The following is a 13,026-nucleotide window of genomic DNA, read 5'->3' as shown; positions in this document are numbered from 1 at the left end:
GGCTACCCTGGAAAGCTGTTGCTCAGCCTCATCTGCCCATGGCACTGCTCGCACAGAGGCACAGAAACTGGGGCTGCTTGCTTGTCTTGCTCCCTGAAACTTCAAATGTAGCTTTGGTGGTCAGTGCATGGGGCCTCCGGCAGACCTTCTCCGAAAATGCGAACGTCTGCAGATAGCTCGCAGCCAGAAAGATCTAGCCTGGAAAGCTGTTGCTCAGCCTCATCTGCCCATGGCACTGCTCGCACAGAGGCACAGAAACTGGGGCTGCTTGCTTGTCTTGCCACCTCAAACTTCAAACGTATCTTAGGTGGTCCGTGTAGGGCTTCTCCGGCAGCCCTTCTCTGAAAATGCTAACGTCTGCAGATAGCTCTCAGGCAGAAAGAGCTAGCCTGGAAAGCTGTTGCTCAGCCTCATCTGCCCATGGCACTGCTCGCACAGAGGCACAGAAACTGCGGCTGCTTGCTTGTCTTGCCCCCTCAAACTTCAAACGTATCTTTGGTGGTACGTGAATGGGGCCTCCGGCAGCCCTTCTCCGAAAATGCGAACATCTGCAGATAGCTCGCAGGCAGAAAGAGCTAGCCTGGAAAACTGTTGCTCAGCCTCATCTGCCCATGGCACTGCTTGCACAGAGGCACAGAGGCTGGGGCTACTTGCTTGTCCTGCCACCTCAAACTTCAAACATATCTTTGGCAGTCCGTGCAGAGAGCCTCTGGCAGCCCTGCTCCGAAAATGCGAACGTCTGCAGATAGCTTGCAGGCAGAAAGATCTAGCCTGGAAAGCTGTTGCTCAGCCTCATCTGCCCATGGCACTGCTCGCACAGAGGCACAGAGACTGGGGCTGCTTGCTTGTCTTGCCCCCTCAAACTTCAAATGTAGATTTGGTGGTCCGTGAATGGGGCCTCCGGCAGCATTTCTCCGAAAATGCGAACGTCAGCAGATAGCTGGCAGCCAGAAAGAGCTAACCTGGAAAGCTGTTGCTCAGCCTCATCTGCCCATGGCACTTCTCGCACAGAGGCACAGAGACTAGGGCTGCTTGCTTGTCTTGCCACCTCAAACTTCAAACGTAGCTTAGGTGGTCCGTGACGGGCGCCTCAGACAGCCCTGCTCCCAAAATGCGAACGTCTGCAGATAGCTCGCAGCCAGAAAGAGCTAGCCTGGAAAACTTTTGCTCAGCCTCATCTGCCCATGGCACTGCTCGCACAGATGCACAGAGACTGGGGCTGCTTGCTTGTCTCTTCCCCTCAAAATTCAAATGTATCTTTGGGGGTCCGTGCATGGGGCCTTCGGCAGCCCTGCTCTGAAAATGCGAACGTCAGCAGATCACTCGCAGGCAGAAATAGCTAGCCTGTAAAGCAGATGCTCAACCTCATTTTCCCATGGCACTGCTCGCACAGAGGCACAGAAACTGGGGCTGCTTGCTTGTCTTCCTACCTCAAACTTCAAACGTAGCTTAGGTGGTCCGTGAATGGGGCCTCCAGCAGCCCTTCTCCGAAAATGCGAACATCTGCAGATACTTGGCAGCCAGAAAGAGCTAGCCTGGAAAGCTGTTTCTCAGCCTCATCTGCCCATGGCACTGCTCGCACAGAGGCACAGAGTCTGGGCTACTTGCTTGTCTTGCCACCTCAAACTTCAAACATATCTTTGGCAGTCCGTGCAGATAGCCTCTGGAAGCCATGCTCTGAAAATGCGAACGTCTGCAGATAGCTCGCAGGCAGAAAAAGCTAGCCTGGAAAGCTGTTGCTCAGCCTCATCTGCCCATGGCACTGCTCGCACAGAGGCACAGAGACTGGGGCTGCTTGCTTGTCTTGCCACCTCAAACTTCAAACGTATCTTAGGTGGTCCGTGTAGGACGCCTCTGCCAGCCATGCTCTGAAAATGCGAACGTCTGCAGATAGCTCGCAGCCAGAAAGAGCTAGCCTGGAAAGCTGTTTCTCAGCCTCATCTGCCCATGGCACTGCTCGCACAGAGTTACAGAGACTGGGGCTGCTTGCTTGTCTTCCTCCCTCAAACTTCAGACGTAGCTTAGGTGGTCCGTGCAGGGGGCTCCGGCAGCCCTGCTCCCAAAATGCGAACATCTGCACATAGCTCGCAGGCAGAAAGAGCTAGCCTGGAAAGCTGTTGCTCAGCCTCATCTGCCCATGGCACTACTCGCACAGAGGCACAGAGACTGGGGCTGCTTGCTTGTCTTGCCTCCTGACACTTCAAAAATAGCTTAAGTGGTCCGTGCAAGGGGCCTCCGGCAGCTCTGCTCCCAAAATGCGAACATCTGCACATAGCTCGCAGGCAGAAAGAGCTAGCCTGGAAAGCTGTTGCTCAGCCTCATCTGCCCATGGCACTGCTCGCACAGAGGCACAGAAACTTGGGCTGCTTGCTTGTCTTGCTTCCTCAAACTTAAAACGTAGCTTAGGTGGTCCGTGAATGGGGCCTCCGGCAGCCATGCTCTGAAAATGCTAACGTCTGCAGATAGTTGGCAGCCATAAAGGGCTAGCCTGGAAAGCTGTTGCTCAGACTCATCTGCCCATGGCACTGCTCGCACAGAGGCACAGAGACTGGGGCTGCTTGCTTGTCTTGCCCCCTCAAAATTCAAACGTATCTTAGGTGGTCCGTGCACGAAGCCTCCGGCAGCCCTGCTCCCAAAATATGAACCTCTGCAGATAGCTCGCAGCCAGAAAGAGCTAGCCTGGAAAGCTGTTGCTCAGCCTCATCTGCCCATGGCACTGCCCGCACAGAGGCACAGAGACTGGGGCTGCTTGCTTTTCTTGCCACCTCAAACTTCAAAAGTATCTTAGGTGGTCCGTGTAGGGCGACTCCAGCAGCCCTGCTCTGAAAATGCGAACGTCTGCAGATAGCTCGCAGGCAGAAAAAGCTAGCCTGGAAAGCTGTTGCTCAGCCTCATCTGCCCATGGCACTGCTCGCACAGAGGCACAGAGACTGGGGCTGCTTGCTTGTCTTGCCACCTCAAACTTCAAACGTATCTTAGGTGGTCCGTGTAGGACGCCTCCAGCAGCCCTTCTCCGAAAATGAGAATGTCAGCAGATCGCTCGCAGGCAGAAATAGCTAGCCTGTAAAGCTGATGCTCAGCCTCATTTTCCCATGGCACTGCTCGCACAGAGGCACAGAAACTGGGGCTGCTTGCTTGTCTTCCTCCCTCAAACTTCAAACGTAGCTTAGGTGGTCCGTGCAGGGGGCTCCGGCAGCCCTGCTCCCAAAATGCGAACATCTGCACATAGCTCGCAGGCAGAAAGAGCTAGCCTGGAAAGCTGTTGCTCAGCCTCATCTGCCCATGGCACTACTCGCACAGAGGCACAGAAACTGGGGCTGCTTGCTTGTCTTGCTTTCTCAAACTTCAAACGTATCTTAGGTGGTCCGTGTATGGGGCCTCCGGCAGCCATGCTCTGAAAATGCGAACGTCTGCAGATCGCTCGCAGGCAGAAATAGCTAGCCTTGAAAGCTGTTGCTCAGCCTCATCTGCCCATGGCACTGCTCGCACAGAGGCACAGAAACTTGGGTTGCTTGCTTGTCTTGCTTCCTCAAACTTCAAACGTAGCTTAGGTGGTCCGTGTAGGGCGCCTTCGGCAGCCCTGCTCCCAAAATTTGAATATCTGCTGATAGCTCGCAGCCAGAAATAGCTAGCCTGGAAAGCTGTTGCTCAGCCTCATCTGCCCATGGCACTGCTCGCACAGAGGCACAGAGACTGGGGCTGCTTGCTTGTCTTGCCACCTCAAACTTCAAACGTATCTTAGGTGGTCCGTGTAGGGCGCCTCCGGCAGCCATGCTCCGAAAATGCGAACATCTGCAGATAGCTTGCAGGCGGAAAGAGCTAGCCTGGAAAGCTGTTGCTCAGCTTCATCTGCCCATGGCACTGCTCGCACAGAGGCACAGAGTCTGGGGCTGCTTGCTTGTCTTGCCTCCTGACACTTCAAAAATAGCTTAAGTGGTCCGTGCCGGGGGGTCTTCGGCAGCCCTTCTCCGTAAATGTGAATGTCTGCAGATAGCTTGCAGGCAGAAAGAGCTAGCCTGGAAAGCTGTTGCTCAGCCTCATCTGCCCATGGCACTGCTCGCACAGAGGCACAGAGACTAGGGCTGCTTGCTTGTCTTACCACCTCAAACTTCAAACGTAGCTTAGGTGGTCCGTGACGGGCGCCTCAGACAGCCCTGCTCCCAAAATGCGAACGTCTGCAGATAGCTCGCAGGCAGAAAGAGCTAGCCTGGAAAGCTGTTGCTCAGCCTCATCTGCCTATGGCACTGCTCGCACAGAGGCACAGAGACTGGGGCTGCTTGCTTGTCTTGCCAAATCAAACTTGAAATGTAGCTTTGGTGGTCCGTGAAAGGGGCCTCCGGCAGCCCTTCTCCGTAAATGTGAACGTCTGCAGATAGCACGCAGGCAGAAAAAGCTAGCCTGGAAAGCTGTTGCTCAGCCTCATCTGCCCATGGCACTGCTCGCACAGAGGCACAGAGACTGGGGCTGCTTGCTTGTCTTGTCCCCTCAAACTTCAAACATAACTTTGGCAGTCCGTGCAGAGAGCCTCCGGCAGCCCTGCTCCCAAAATGCGAACGTCTGCAGATAGCTCGCAGCCAGAAAGAGCTAGCCTGGAAAGCTGTTGCTCAGCCTCATCTGCCCATGGCACTGCTCGCACAGAGGCACAGAAACTGCGGCTGCTTGCTTGTCTTGCCACCTCAAACTTCAAACGTATCTTAGGTGGTCCGTGTAGGGCGCCTCTGGCAGCCATGCTCTGAAAATGCGAACGTCTGCAGATCGCTCGCAGGCAGAAAGAGCTAGCCTGGAAAGCTGTTGCTCAGCCTCATCTGCCCAAGGCACTGCTCGCACAGAGGCACAGAGACTAGGGCTGCTTGCTTGTCTTGCCACCTCAAACTTCAAACGTAGCTTAGGTGGTCCGTGATGGGCGCCTCAGACAGCCCTGCTCCCAAAATGCGAACGTCTGCAGATAGCTCGCAGGCAGAAAAAGCTAGCCTGGAAAGCTGTTGCTCAGCCTCATCTGCCCATGGCACTGCTCGCACAGAGCCACAGAGACTAGGGCTGCTTGCTTGTCTTGCCCCCTCAAACTTCAAATGTAGCTTTGGTGGTCCGTGCAGGAAGCCTCCGGCAGCCCTGCTCCGAAAATGCGAACGTCTGCAGATACCTCGAGCCAGAAAGAGCTAGCCTGGAAAGTTGTTGCTCAGCTTCATCTGCCCATGGCACTGCTCACACAGAGGCACAGAGTCTGGGGCTGCTTGCTTGTCTTGCCCACTCAAAATTCAAATGTAGCTTTGGTGGTCAGTGCATGGGGCCTCCGGCAGACCTTCTCCGAAAATGCGAACGTCTGCAGATAGCTCGCAGCCAGAAAGAGCTAGCCTGGAAAGCTGTTGCTCAGCCTCATCTGCCCATGGCACTGCTCGCACAGAGGCACAGAGACTGGGGCTGCTTGCTTGTCTTGCCACCTCAAACTTCAAACGTATCTTAGGTGGTCCGTGTAGGGCTTCTCCGGCAGCCCTTCTCCGAAAATGCGAACATATGCAGATAGCTGGCAGCCAGAAAGAGCCAGCTTGGAAAGCTGTTGCTCAGCCTCATCTGCCCATGGCACTGCTCGCACAGAGGCACAGAGACTGGGGCTGCTTGCTTGTCTTGCCACCTCAAACTTCAAACGTATCTTAGGTGGTCCGTGTAGGGCGCCTCCAGCAGCCCTTCTCCGAAAATGCGAATGTCAGCAGATCGCTCGCAGGCAGAAATAGCTAGCCTGTAAAGCTGATGCTCATCCTCATTTTCCCAATGCACTGCTCGCACAGAGGCACAGAAACTGGGGCTGCTTGCTTGTCTTCCTCCCTCAAACTTCAAACGTAGCTTAGGTGGTCCGTGCAGGGGCTCCGGCAGCCCTGCTCCCAAAATGCGAACATCTGCACATAGCTAGCAGGCAGAAAGAGCTAGCCTGGAAAGCTGTTGCTCAGCCTCATCTGCCCATGGCACTACTCGCACAGAGGCACAGAAACTGGGGCTGCTTGCTTGTCTTGCCACCTCAAACTTCAAACGTATCTTAGGTGGTCCGTGTATGGGGCCTCCGGCAGCCATGCTCTGAAAATGCGAACGTCTGCAGATCGCTCGCAGGCAGAAATAGCTAGCCTTGAAAGCTGTTGCTCATCCTCATCTGCCCATGTCACTGCTCGCACAGAGGCACAGAAACTGGGGCTGCTTGCTTGTCTTGCTTCCTCAAACTTCAAACGTAGCTTAGGTGGTCCGTGAATGGGGCCTCCGGCAGCCATGCTCTGAAAATGCTAACGTCTGCAGATAGTTGGCAGCCATAAAGGGCTAGCCTGGAAAGCTGTTGCTCAGCCTCATCTGCCCATGGCACTGCTCGCACAGAGGCAAAGAGACTGAGGCTGCTTGCTTGTCTTGCTCCCTCAAACTTCAAACGTAGCTTAGGTGGTCCGTGTAGGGCGCCTCCGGCAGCCCTGCTCCCAAAATGTGAATATCTGCTGATAGCTCGCAAACAGAAATAGCTAGCCTGGAAAGCTGTTGCTCAGCCTCATCTGCCCATGGCACTGCTCGCACAGAGGCACAGAGACTGGGGCTGCTTGCTTGTCTTGCCACCTCAAACTTCAAACGTATCTTAGGTGGGCTGTGTAGGGCGCATCCGGCAGCCATGCTCCGAAAATGCGAACGTCTGCAGATAGCTTGCAGGCGGAAACAGCTAGCCTGGAAAGCTGTTGCTCAGCTTCATCTGCCCATGCACTGCTCGCACAGAGGCACAGAGTCTGGGGCTGCTTGCTTGTCTTGCCACCTCAAACTTCAAACATAACTTTGGCAGTCCGTGCAGAGAGCCTCCGGCAGCCCTGCTCTGAAAATGCGAACGTCTGCAGATAGCTCGAGCCAGAAAGAGCTAGCCTGGAAAGCTGTTACTCAGCCTCATCTGCCCATGGCACTGCTCGCACAGAGGCACAGAGACTGGGACTGCTTGCTTGTCTTGCCTAATGACACTTAAAAAATTGCTTAAGTGGTCCGTGCTGGGAGCATTCGGCAGCCCTTCTCCGAAAATGCGAACGACTGCAGATAGCTCGCAGGCAGAAAGAGCTAGCCTGGAAAGCTGTTGCTCAGCCTCATTTTCCCATGGCACTGCTCGCACAGAGGCACAGAAACTGGGGCTGCTTGCTTGTCTTCCTACCTCAAACTTCAAACGTAGCTTAGGTGGTCCGTGAATGGGGCCTCCAGCAGCCCTTCTCCGAAAATGCGAACATCTGCAGATACTTGGCAGACAGAAAGAGCTAGCCTGGAAAGCTGTTTCTCAGCCTCATCTGCCCATGGCACTGCTCGCACAGAGGCACAGAGACTGGGGCAGCTTGCTTGTCTTGCCACCTCAAACTTCAAAAGTATCTTAGGTGGTCCGTGTATGGGGCCTCCGGCAGCCATGCTCTGAAAATGCGAACGTCTGCAGATCGCTCGCAGGTAGAAATAGCTAGCCTTGAAAGCTGTTGCTCATCCTCATCTGCCCATGGCACTGCTCGCACAGAGGCACAGAAACTGGGGCTGCTTGCTTGTCTTGCTTCCTCAAACTTCAAACGTAGCTTAGGTGGTCCGTGCACGAAGCCTCCGGCAGCCCTGCTCCCAAAATGTTAATATCTGCTGATAGCTCGCAGCCAGAAATAGCTAGCCTGGAAAGCTGTTGCTCAGCCTCATCTGCCCATGGCACTGCTCGCACAGAGGCACAGAGACTGGGGCAGCTTGCTTGTCTTGCCACCTCAAACTTCAAACGTATCTTAGGTGGTCCGTGTATGGGGCCTCCGGCAGCCATGCTCTGAAAATGCGAACGTCTGCAGATCGCTCGCAGGTAGAAATAGCTAGCCTTGAAAGCTGTTGCTCATCCTCATCTGCCCATGGCACTGCTCGCACAGAGGCACAGAAACTGGGGCTGCTTGCTTGTCTTGCTTCCTCAAACTTCAAACGTAGCTTAGGTGGTCCGTGCACGAAGCCTCCGGCAGCCCTGCTCCCAAAATGTTAATATCTGCTGATAGCTCGCAGCCAGAAATAGCTAGCCTGGAAAGCTGTTGCTCAGCCTCATCTGCCCATGGCACTGCTCGCACAGAGGCACAGAGACTGGGGCAGCTTGCTTGTCTTGCCACCTCAAACTTCAAACGTATCTTAGGTGGTCCGTGTAGGGCGCCTCCGGCAGCCATGCTCCGAAAATGCGAACGTCTGCAGATAGCTTGCAGGCGGAAAGAGCTAGCCTGGAAAGCTGTTGCTCAGCTTCATCTGCCCATGGCACTGCTCGCACAGAGGCACAGAGTCTGGGGCTGCTTGCTTGTCTTGCCTCCTGACACTTCAAAAATAGCTTAAGTGGTCCGTGCCGGGGGGTCTTCGGCAGCCATGCTCCGAAAATGCGAACGTCTGCAGATAGCTCGCAGGCAGAAATGGCTACCCTGGAAAGCTGTTGCTCAGCCTCATCTGCCCATGGCACTGCTCGCACAGAGGCACAGAAACTGGGGCTGCTTGCTTGTCTTGCTCCCTGAAACTTCAAATGTAGCTTTGGTGGTCAGTGCATGGGGCCTCCGGCAGACCTTCTCCGAAAATGCGAACGTCTGCAGATAGCTCGCAGCCAGAAGATCTAGCCTGGAAAGCTGTTGCTCAGCCTCATCTGCCCATGGCACTGCTCGCACAGAGGCACAGAAACTGGGGCTGCTTGCTTGTCTTGCCACCTCAAACTTCAAACGTATCTTAGGTGGTCCGTGTAGGGCTTCTCCGGCAGCCCTTCTCTGAAAATGCTAACGTCTGCAGATAGCTCTCAGGCAGAAAGAGCTAGCCTGGAAAGCTGTTGCTCAGCCTCATCTGCCCATGGCACTGCTCGCACAGAGGCACAGAAACTGCGGCTGCTTGCTTGTCTTGCCCCCTCAAACTTCAAACGTATCTTTGGTGGTACGTGAATGGGGCCTCCGGCAGCCCTTCTCCGAAAATGCGAACATCTGCAGATAGCTCGCAGGCAGAAAGAGCTAGCCTGGAAAACTGTTGCTCAGCCTCATCTGCCCATGGCACTGCTCGCACAGAGGCACAGAGTCTGGGGCTGCTTGCTTGTCTTGCCTCCTGACACTTCAAAAATATCTTAAGTGGTCCGTGCCGGGGGGTCTTTGGCAGCCCTTCTCCGTAAATGTGAACGTCTGCAGATAGCTTGCAGGCAGAAAGAGCTAGCCTGGAAAGCTGTTGCTCAGCCTCATCTGCCCATGGCACTTCTCGCACAGAGGCACAGAGACTAGGGCTGCTTGCTTGTCTTGCCACCTCAAACTTCAAACGTAGCTTAGGTGGTCCGTGACGGGCGCCTCAGACAGCCCTGCTCCCAAAATGCGAACGTCTGCAGATAGCTCGCAGCCAGAAAGAGCTAGCTTGGAAAGCTGTTGCTCAGCCTCATCTGCCCATGGCACTGCTCGCACAGATGCACAGAGACTGGGGCTGCTTGCTTGTCTCTTCCCCTCAAAATTCAAATGTATCTTTGGGGGTCCGTGCATGGGGCCTTCGGCAGCCCTGCTCTGAAAATGCGAACGTCAGCAGATCACTCGCAGGCAGAAATAGCTAGCCTGTAAAGCAGATGCTCAGCCTCATTTTCCCATGGCACTGCTCGCACAGAGGCACAGAAACTGGGGCTGCTTGCTTGTCTTCCTCCCTCAAACTTCAAACGTAGCTTAGGTGGTCCGTGAATGGGGCCTCCAGCAGCCCTTCTCCGAAAATGCGAACATCTGCAGATAGTTGGCAGCCAGAAAGAGCTAGCCTGGAAAGCTGTTTCTCAGCCTCATCTGCCCATGGCACTGCTCGCACAGAGGCACAGAGTCTGGGCTGCTTGCTTGTCTTGCCACCTCAAACTTCAAACATATCTTTGGCAGTCCGTGCAGATAGCCTCTGGCAGCCATGCTCTGAAAATGCGAACGTCTGCAGATAGCTTGCAGGCAGAAAGATCTAGCCTGGAAAGCTGTTGCTCAGCCTCATCTGCCCATGGCACTGCTCGCACAGAGGCACAGAGACTGGGGCTGCTTGCTTGTCTTGCCACCTCAAACTTCAAACGTATCTTAGGTGGTCCGTGTAGGGCGCCTCTGGCAGCCATGCTCTGAAAATGCGAACGTCTGCAGATAGCTCGCAGCCAGAAAGAGCTAGCCTGGAAAGCTGTTTCTCAGCCTCATCTGCCCATGGCACTGCTCGCACAGAGGCACAGAGACTGGGGCTGCTTGCTTGTCTTCCTCCCTCAAACTTCAGACGTAGCTTAGGTGGTCCGTGCAGGGGGCTCCGGCAGCCCTGCTCCCAAAATGCGAACATCTGCACATAGCTCGCAGGCAGAAAGAGCTAGCCTGGAAAGCTGTTGCTCAGCCTCATCTGCCCATGGCACTACTCGCACAGAGGCACAGAAACTGGGGCTGCTTGCTTGTCTTGCCACCTCAAACTTCAAACGTATCTTAGGTGGTCCGTGTATGGGGCCTCCGGCAGCCATGCTCTGAAAATGCGAACGTCTGCAGATCGCTCGCAGGCAGAAATAGCTAGCCTTGAAAGCTGTTGCTCATCCTCATCTGCCCATGGCACTGCTCGCACAGAGGCACAGAAACTTGGGCTGCTTGCTTGTCTTGCTTCCTCAAACTTAAAACGTAGCTTAGGTGGTCCGTGAATGGGGCCTCCGGCAGCCATGCTCTGAAAATGCTAACGTCTGCAGATAGTTGGCAGCCATAAAGGGCTAGCCTGGAAAGCTGTTGCTCAGACTCATCTGCCCATGGCACTGCTCGCACAGAGGCACAGAGACTGGGACTGCTTGCTTGTCTTGCTGCCTCAAAATTCAAACGTATCTTAGGTGGTCCGTGCACGAAGCCTCCGGCAGCCCTGCTCCGAAAATGTGAACGTCTGCAGATAGCTCGCAGCCAGAAAGAGCTAGCCTGGCATGCTGTTGCTTAGCCTCATCTGCCCATGGCACTGCCCGCACAGAGGCACAGAGACTGGGGCTGCTTGCTTTTCTTGCCACCTCAAACTTCAAAAGTATCTTAGGTGGTCCGTGTAGGGCGCCTCCAGCAGCCCTGCTCCGAAAATGCGAACGTCTGCAGATAGCTCGCAGGCAGAAAAAGCTAGCCTGGAAAGCTGTTGCTCAGCCTCATCTGCCCATGGCACTGCTCGCACAGAGGCACAGAGACTGGGGCTGCTTGCTTGTCTTGCCACCTCAAACTTCAAACGTATCTTAGGTGGTCCGTGTAGGGCGCCTCCAGCAGCACTTCTCCGAAAATGCGAATGTCAGCAGATCGCTCGCAGGCAGAAATAGCTAGCCTGTAAAGCTGATGCTCAGCCTCATTTTCCCATGGCACTGCTCGCACAGAGGCACAGAAACTGGGGCTGCTTGCTTGTCTTCCTCCCTCAAACTTCAAACGTAGCTTAGGTGGTCCGTGCAGGGGGCTCCGGCAGCCCTGCTCCCAAAATGCGAACATCTGCACATAGCTCGCAGGCAGAAAGAGCTAGCCTGGAAAGCTGTTGCTCAGCCTCATCTGCCCATGGCACTACTCACACAGAGGCACAGAGACTGGGGCTGCTTGCTTGTCTTGCCACCTCAAACTTCAAACGTGTCTTAGGTGGTCCGTGTATGGGGCCTCCGGCAGCCATGCTCTGAAAATGCGAACGTCTGCAGATCGCTCGCAGGCAGAAATACCTAGCCTTGAAAGCTGTTGCTCAGCCTCATCTGCCCATGGCACTGCTCGCACAGAGGCACAGAAACTTGGGTTGCTTGCTTGTCTTGCTTACTCAAACTTCAAACGTAGCTTAGGTGGTCCGTGTAGGGCGCCTCCGGCAGCCCTGCTCCCAAAATTTGAATATCTGCTGATAGCTCGCAGCCAGAAATAGCTAGCCTGGAAAGCTGTTGCTCAGCCTCATCTGCCCATGGCACTGCTCGCACAGAGGCACAGAGACTGGGGCTGCTTGCTTGTCTTGCCACCTCAAACTTCAAACGTATCTTAGGTGGTCCGTGTAGGGCGCCTCCGGCAGCCATGCTCCGAAAATGCGAACGTCTGCAGATAGCTTGCAGGCGGAAAGAGCTAGCCTGGAAAGCTGTTGCTCAGCTTCATCTGCCCATGGCACTGCTCGCACAGAGGCACAGCGTCTGGGGCTGCTTGCTTGTCTTGCCTTCTGACACTTCAAAAATAGCTTAAGTGGTCCGTGCCGGGGGGTCTTCGGCAGCCATGCTCCGAAAATGCGAACGTCTGCAGATAGCTCGCAGCCAGAAAGAGCTAGCCTGGAAAGCTGTTGCTCAGCCTCATCTGCCCATGGCACTGCTCGCACAGAGGCACAGAGACTGGGGCTGCTTGCTTGTCTTGCCACCTCAAACTTCAAACGTATCTTAGGTGGTCCGTGTAGGGCTTCTCCGGCAGCCCTTCTCCGAAAATGCGAACATATGCAGATAGCTGGCAGCCAGAAAGAGCCAGCTTGGAAAGCTGTTGCTCAGCCTCATCTGCCCATGGCACTGCTCGCACAGAGGCACAGAGACTGGGGCTGCTTGCTTGTCTTGCCACCTCAAACTTCAAACGTATCTTAGGTGGTCCGTGTAGGGCGCCTCCAGCAGCCCTTCTCCGAAAATGCGAATGTCAGCAGATCGCTCGCAGGCAGAAATAGCTAGCCTGTAAAGCTGATGCTCATCCTCATTTTCCCATGGCACTGCTCGCACAGAGGCACAGAAACTGGGGCTGCTTGCTTGTCTTCCTCCCTCAAACTTCAAACGTAGCTTAGGTGGTCCGTGCAGGGGCTCCGGCAGCCCTGCTCCCAAAATGCGAACATCTGCACATAGCTAGCAGGCAGAAAGAGCTAGCCTGGAAAGCTGTTGCTCAGCCTCATCTGCCCATGGCACTACTCGCACAGAGGCACAGAAACTGGGGCTGCTTGCTTGTCTTGCCACCTCAAACTTCAAACGTATCTTAGGTGGTCCGTGTATGGGGCCTCCGGCAGCCATGCTCTGAAAATGTGAACGTCTGCAGATCGCTCGCAGGCAGAAATAGCTAGCCTTGAAAGCTGTTGCTCATCCTCATCTGCCCATGGCACTGC

This window comes from Opisthocomus hoazin, chromosome 16, assembly GCF_030867145.1.
Source record: "Opisthocomus hoazin isolate bOpiHoa1 chromosome 16, bOpiHoa1.hap1, whole genome shotgun sequence".
Classification (NCBI taxonomy): domain Eukaryota; kingdom Metazoa; phylum Chordata; class Aves; order Opisthocomiformes; family Opisthocomidae; genus Opisthocomus; species Opisthocomus hoazin.
The sequence above is the reverse complement of the archived record's forward strand: the minus strand, read 5'-3'. Positions refer to the sequence as shown.